This window comes from Rattus rattus, chromosome 15 (assembly GCF_011064425.1).
Source record: "Rattus rattus isolate New Zealand chromosome 15, Rrattus_CSIRO_v1, whole genome shotgun sequence".
Lineage (NCBI taxonomy): Eukaryota > Metazoa > Chordata > Mammalia > Rodentia > Muridae > Rattus > Rattus rattus.
In genome coordinates, this window is record NC_046168.1 from 52,220,564 (window position 1) to 52,228,613 (window position 8,050).

Below are 8,050 nucleotides of genomic sequence, written 5' to 3' on the forward strand. Positions count from 1 at the left end.
AGAGGCTCAACTTAAGGAGCAGAAATAAGCATTCAAACATAACCATAATTACTTAAATGTGCTGGGCACCTGACAGTTACTTGAGAATTTTTTTCTTCTCTAACAGAGTAAACAGTAAGAACTCATTCTTACTCAGCGGGAGATAAGTCATTAGGAGAAAGCTATGACCAGCAATGCAAGGGCATTATCCCATGTAGAAGAGCATCCGACTCTTGGCTTTGTCATGCTAATGTGATAAAGAAGCCATTATGGTCCAGTTAGACCACTCTTTGAATATATATGAAACGGAATACAATTCAGCACACTGCAAGACACATTCGTGTCCATATTCGCTGCTGCACTATTCACGAGCACTAAGACAGGGACCCAGCTTAGATGTCCGTTAGCAGATGCACGACTAAAGAAAATGTAATATATATTTACCCATCTGTCCGTCTACACAATACTTGTCTGTGTGAGCGTATATGGGTGCCACAAAAGCAGAAGGGGACTTGTGTGCTGGGATAGGGGAACGCAAGATACAGTGATGTGTGTTTGTGTGTATGAAAATATTATATTGACACCTATTCCTTAGTAAAACAGATTTAAAAGAGAAAATATACAATTCCAAGGAACTGAGTGGCCGGGGAGTGAGTGGGAAGGAATAGCATAGAGGTAAAGAAGAGAGAAATATTGAGGATCCCTGCTGCAGAATTTTGAGCAAGGCAGTTTTTCTTTCCAATTTTCCCAAGTGGAACAAAATAATAAGGGTAATTAGGGGCTGGGGATTTAGCTCAGTGGTACAGCGCTTACCTAGGAAGCGCAAGGCCCTGGGTTCGGTCCCCAGCTCCGGAAAAAAAAAAAAGAAAAAAAAAAAAAGGGTAATTATTTCATATTCTTACTGGAAAAGAATAAGTATAATATTTTGGTCTGGAAGACCAAATCTTGGAATAATAAGATATTGGAAGACCAATATCTTGGAAGAATAAACACTCTCAAGAGTTTATAGGAATAGACAATAACAGAATGGTTAGTCCAAAAAAAAAAAAAAAACCCAAACCAAAAACCTTTAAGCATCACAAAACAACAAAATGACAGGGATTAATGCTCACAACCGCTAAATAATTCTTAATATTAACTGCCTCAGTTCCTCAGTAAAGAGATATAGACTTTCAGATTGGATTAGCAAACAGGATATGTTGTTTGTTTCTAAGAAACACACCTCATTATCAACAGTAGGCACCATTTTAGGTAAAAGGATGAAAAAAGGTATTCCAAGCAAATAAGACTAAGAAAAGCAGGTTTAGCTATTATAGTACCTGATAAAATACATAATAAAATAATTTTCAAACCCAAAACTAGCAAGAAGAGATAAGGAAGGTACTCCATACTCATTAAAGGAACAATCCACTAAGAGTAGATTATAATCTTACACAGTGCTCATAGCCATGAGCCTTCTCTCCAGCTCTACTGGTAGGTTTATTTATTTGCTTATTTGCTTATTTATTTATTTATTTATTTATTTATTTATATGTCTTTTATTTTATGTATATGAGTACACTGTTGCTGCCTTCAGACATACCAGAAGAGGGCATTGGATCCCATTACAGATGGTTGTGAGTTACCATATGGTTGCTGGGAATTGAACTCAGGACCTCTGGAAGAGCAGTCAATGCTCTTAACCACTGATCCATCTCTCCAGTAAGCCCCTGTTTTTTTTTTTTTTTTTTTTGCTAGTTTTTCTTTTAGTAGTTTGAGTAACACATCAATTTTTTTTACCTAAGAAAACACACACACACACACACACACACACACACACACACACACACACACACACACACACACACACACACACACGAAAGTTATAGGATGGCTATGAAGGGTTCTGGGGTTACAGTTCAGAGCTCATGAGAAGCAGGGAAGTGGACAGAAGAAATAGAGACATATTGACAGGAAAATGACCTCAAGCTAGTGGAAGAAACTCAGATAACAGCTTTGCCTGTTGGCCTTACCAGGACCAGAGAGCTTAGTTCCTAGAGCGAGGTGAAGCAATGGGTGGGATTTGGCCTGTACAAATGAATTTTCGTGAGGTTGGAATAGATGGCATTTCCTTATAGGTAAAAAGGATAAGCAGATAGTTCAAGGAGATTGTGTTTACAGTGGGAAGGGAGCTGAGTGACACCATGTGGTGGTGAAGAGTTCTCTGTTTGCCTGTGTTATGGTTTGTTTATGTTCGGCCCAGGGAGTGGAACTATTAGAAGGTGTGGCCCTATTGGTGTAGGTTTGGCCTTGTTGGAGTAGGTGTGTCACTGTGGGTATGAGCCTAGCTGCCTGGAAGCCAGTCTTCTGCTAGCAGCCTTCAGATGAAGATGCAGAATTCTCATCTCTGCCTGCACCGTTCCTGCCTGGATGCTGCCATGCTCCCGCCTTGATGATAATGAACTGAACCTCTGAACCTATAAGTTAGATCCAATTAAATGTTGTCCTTATAAGACTTTCCTTGGTCATGGTGTCTGTTCACAGCAGTAAAACCCTATCTAAGACAACTGGTTATTTCTGAGCAAAAATAGGTGTTTTCTCTTTTTATAATAAAACCAAGTGATAGAGTTTATGTGCTTTTTGACTTTTGTACGAGTTGAGGTAAGAACTGGAAACTGGTAGCTCAGTACTGATGTCAGACTGGCTTCGGTTAAGCTTATCTACTACACCATTCTAAAAATGCCTTTTGAAAACTATGGCTGATTTTCAACACTTTTTTTTTTTTTTGGTTCTTTTTTTCAGAGCTGGGGACCGAACCCAGAGCCTTGCGCTTTCTAGGCAAGCGCTCTACCACTGAGCTAAATCCCCAACACCGATTTTCAACACTTTGTATCCATATATTCCCTGTAGTCTTTGGCTCCTGTAAGGTGAACACCGTATGGCTGACTCTGCTGACACACGCAGATGGTTCACACACAGCTGGACCCGAGTCACAGCTGTGACAGTTGGTAGAAGAAGTCTCTGGCCTCCACACCCTCCTGAATCCCCCAGCGTTGACCCTGAGATTGTTAACCGCCATTTGTTCTGCGCTTACATGGCTGTGTCTGTGATGGCGGAGTTAAAGGAAAAAGGTCCTTATGAAATCGCCGTCGGAGACTTTCAGCAGGAGTAAATAGCATTCTACCTCCAAATCTATTTTGCGTGTCTTCTTACCGCGTGGTTCCCTACGCCCGGCTTCAGGACTGGAGGGACGGCTGTACTTCATGACTCAGGGCTGGTCCTTTTTGGCCTATGCAGTCTCATGGCACCGACACTCTGTGTACTGTCTGCGACCTGGCTGTTCTTCTATTTTACCTTTTAAATATATTTATTTATTTTACTTTTTATGTGTATGATAATTTTGGCGGCGTGTTTGTGTGAACACCATGTGTGCCTTTGGTGCTCACGAACATCGGAGGAGGGCATTAGGTCCCCTGGAACTACAGTTAAGGATGGTATGAGCCACCTTGTGGGTCCTGGGAACCAAACTTAGCAACGAGTGCCCTCAACCATTGGCCCATCTCACAGTCCCCAACAACGGTCAAATTTCTCTCCAGTACCCTTTTTTTTTTTCATCTTTATTAACTTGGGTATTTCTTACTTACGTTTCCATTATTATTCCCTTTCCCGGTTTCCGGGGCAACATCCCCCTAACCCCTCCCCCCTTCTTTATGGGTGTTCCCCTCCCCGTCCTCCTCCCACTACCGCCCTCCCCCCAACAATCACATTCACTGGGGGTTCAGTCTTGGCAGGACCAAGGGTTTCCCCCTTCCACTGGTGCTCTTACTAGGATATTCATTGCTACCTATGAGGTTGGAGCCCAGGGTCAGTCCATGTATAGTCTTTGGGTAGTGGCTTAGTCCCTGGAAGCTCTGGTTGCTTGGCATTGTTGTTCATATGGGGTCTCGAGCCCTTCAAGTTCTTCGAAGTTCTTTCTCTGATTCCTTCAACGGGGGTCCCGTTCTCAGTTCAGTGGTTTGCTGATGGCATTCGCCTCTGTGTTTGCTGTATGCTGGCTGTCTCCAGTACTCTTAATGGTCTTTTTGTTGTTGATGACAATTTATCTTAACAGAGATGACCTGTAATTGTTCACACTAACTGCTGAATAATTAGCACTATGGCATGCTCTCACGAGTCACAGAGCGTTCTGGCAGTTACAATTTTTATCGAGATTTTCATGATGAATTTAACGCCGTTTGATCCAACACACCTCCATCTCTTCCTGCCAACTCCTCCCTTATCTCCCCAACCACTTTCCCCTCACAGCCTCTTGTGCGGTGAGGGGGGAGGTGCTGTATAGGCGGCGGACCCGGAAGTAAGCCCTGGGAAGAGACGAGAATGCTAAACCAGTGCAGGTTGTGTCAGTCTGGATCGGACTTCAGGGAGTCTAATGTCAGCCCGTTCATTGTCGGCATGCATAAATTACAGTACAATTTGTAAAAGTCCTAGAATTTAGTGTGGTCTCTGTCTGAGACAGCATATTAGTCAGCAGGCCATGATGTACCTGCGGAGACACCTCTCTTAAGAATAGGTAATGGTCTAAGGAGGGAAGAGTCATTCTGGGGAATAATCATTCTGGGGAATTAGGGTGAGGTCTGCTTCCACAGATAGAAAAAAAAAAAAAGGTCATTAGGTCATTAGCAACCTCCACTCTCAGACGTCTGGATGGAATGCAGGTATTTGATTCTTCTCTCCACCCCTGAGGAAACTTGCCCGCACGATTAACATTCCTGGATCTCTTCTCTTAGTACTCCTATGTGACTACAAGGTCCTCGGACTCTCTACAGTGTTCCTTTTATTTTTCAAACACACTAAGTCCTTTTAGTGATCCTTGTGTATGGATAGATGTAGGACCATCTACTAGAGCATGAACAGCCTCTCAGGTAAACATCCTTGACAAAACTGACTCTCCCTCTCCCAACAGCTATCAGTCACCAATACCTCCGTAGGTAGGGGTGGGGCTTCATGAGCCTGTGCCCGATCCATGCTGGGATTTTTGATGACTTGATCTTGTGTGCGTGCAGTATGGCTGCTATGAGTTCATGCGACCCTGCCCTGTCATGTCTGGTAGACACTGTTGTGCTGCAGACACTGCGCTTCTGCAGGGACGTTTGTTAATCCCACCTGTAGAGGATAAAACCGTTACAACGATTGAAAGCCAGATTTGAAGTAAGCTTTCATAAATACTGGCCAGGTGGAAGGACTCTCAGGCCAGGTCCATCCTTGGGTTTCTCAAATCACGTTTTGTAGGGGTTTAATAAGACAGAACCCATATTTCACTGTATTTCCCATCAGGTCCAACCAGGGGAAAGGATGCATTCTGACATATTTTCTGCCTACACCATTCCCACCTACATGGGATCAAGCACACGTGGTGCAGTTGAGTCAAGCAAACTTGTTTGGGGAAACGAAAACCTGTGGCTTGTTATCTTCCATAAACAGTAGCCTCCACCATTTCAGGAAGTATCTGCCCTTGGCCAAGGGGCTTACAGGTTACAGGTCTTTTTGTTTCATGGTTTTGTGGATCTCTTAGGCACAACTTAAAATATAATGTTGGCTCTCACACATTTCCCCCTCACCTTTTCTGCAATGGTGCAAGGTTTGGTTCCCAGCCCCTGCATACTGGCTCACAGGTGCCTGCAGCTACAGTTCCAGGGAATCTCATGTCTTGACCCCAGGTGATGCACATGCTGGCAAATACACATTCATACACATAAAGAATACTAAGAAAGAAACCAGAGAGATGAGTTGCTTAAACAACACCAACCAAAAATATCTTAGAAAAATGCTTCTCTTAAAGTGGAACACCGTGTTGTTTGGGGAAATTTTCAATGACTGAAGCCAGGTAAGGATGCTTTGTCATCACAAATGTTTCCGAACGAACTGGAAGATTCTCTTCTAGTTGTTATTCCCCTTTTCACTGAAGGAAAGTTGTTATTTTCTTTTTCACTGAATTGGGTCCTCATTAAGCACAACCACGTTGAAGCGAGGGATAACTTAACCTGTGACTGCATAACACTAACATGACAGTTGAACTTAAAGGAAAAATTAACACCCAGAACATTGGGTTTGGGATCGTGGCTTGATGGACACACCTTTCCTTTCTTTCCTATTCAGTCAACACCTTAGCCACAGCCCCACAAAACTGTGATGTCCATGCACACCAAGAAAGTGTTTAGCATGGAGATGGTACCTCCAAAGGAATAGGGTTCTGGGTCAATGAGATGTTCTACAGGTGAAGGTGCTTGGTGCCAAGCTTGAGGGCCAGAGTTTAATTGAACCCAGGTGATGAAAGGCAAGACCTGAATTCGAGCACATAAAATAAGTCCATTAAGGATTCATGTTCCCCAGTGCTGTGTGTGTTATTCCAGGACTACTTAACACAAAAAGCTGTGAACTGAAGTTTCAAGAAAAATCTTACCTTTATGAAATGGCCTATGTTAATTACCAAATTGATGGGATTTAGAATCACCACGGTAACAAATATCTGGATATGCCCGTGAGGGTTTTTCTGGATTAGGTTAATTGCTAAGAAATGGCATCAGTGTGAGTGGAGTCATTCTTAAGTTGGGGTCCCAGACTGGGATTTTTTTTTTTATAAGGGTTCTGCTGATGCATAGCTAATGCATGAAACTATATAAATGAAGCCTACAATGCAATGGAGAATCCAGGGTTTCTGAGGTACCAGAACTTCAGGCTTTGAGTGTAGCCAGATCTAGAAGAACTCTGTGTTTGCTACAGGCAGGAGAATGGAGGGGTGGGGCTACCCAAGCCCTTTGTTACACAGGGGACACAGCACTGGGGGCTCCGGGTGCTGGAAGGGGAGCTACAGGATTTGTGTTTGCTCTGCTACAGTTTTGTCTTGCTGTGACGGATTGTGTGTGCTTAGCCCAGGGAGTGGCACTATTAAAAGGTGTGGCCTTGTTGGAGTGGGTGTGTCACTGTGGGTGTGGGCTTTAAGACCCTCATCCTAGCCGCCTGGAAGTCAGTATTCTGCTAGCAGCCTTCAGATGAAGATGTAGAATTCTCAGCTCTTCTTGTACTATGCCTTCCTGGATGCTGCCATGCTCCTGCCTTGATGATACTGGACTGAACCTCTGAACCTGTAAGCCAGCCCCAATTAAATGTCCTTATAAGAGTTGCCACGGTCATGGTGTCTGTTCACAGCAGGAAAACCCTAAGACACTTGCTTTGGTCAGATATTTCCTTGCTATGCTCTCCCTGCTCCCCACATTGAATGAGAATGTTTAATTTATGCTATGTTGGAAATATGTAACTTCTATTTTAATGTTATGTGGGTTCACTATTAAGAGAATGCTCACATTTCATAGAGGCACATTTAGACTTCTGAGCATAATTGGAATTGCTAAAGCAATTGGTTGGTGTTGGGCAGTGTGCATTGTTAGATGACCATGAGCTTAGACATGGAAGGTTTTAGTTTAAAATCTTAAAGCGTTATCTAGGAGTGTCAGGTTGACAAGCAGTGGGCTTGTGATGGTTGATTTCAATAGCCAACTTAATAGGATTAAAAATTACCATGGAAACAAATCCCAGGGCATGCCTTTGAGAGATTTTTTTTTCTAGATTAAATTAATTGAAGTAGAAAGACCCATCTTAAATATGGGTAGCACTGGTCCATGGGATGGGATGTCAGACTGCATGAAAACGTTGATATGAGTCACTTTCTGTTTTCTAACCATGGACTCAGTTTGACCAGCCGCTTAACATTTCTGACACCATCCCTGCCTTCCTAAAAATGATGGGTGGGATTCGTGTAACAATAAACAAGAATAAACCCTGTGTCTTTTAACTTTCCTGTTAAAAGGGTATTTTATCATAGCAAGACGAAAGCAGATGATACAATCTATGTCAAAGATTCTATGAAGCTGATTGATTAATTTGAACTCTGTGATTTTGGGCAGAATCAATCTAAAGTCAAATTTATCTTGAGCTGTCTTTAGTCTCTTTAATCGACATTCACTGTTACCTCTATGTCTGATGTAGCATGTTCCTGACCTATGGTATTTATCCTTACTATACTACTACTAGCTTA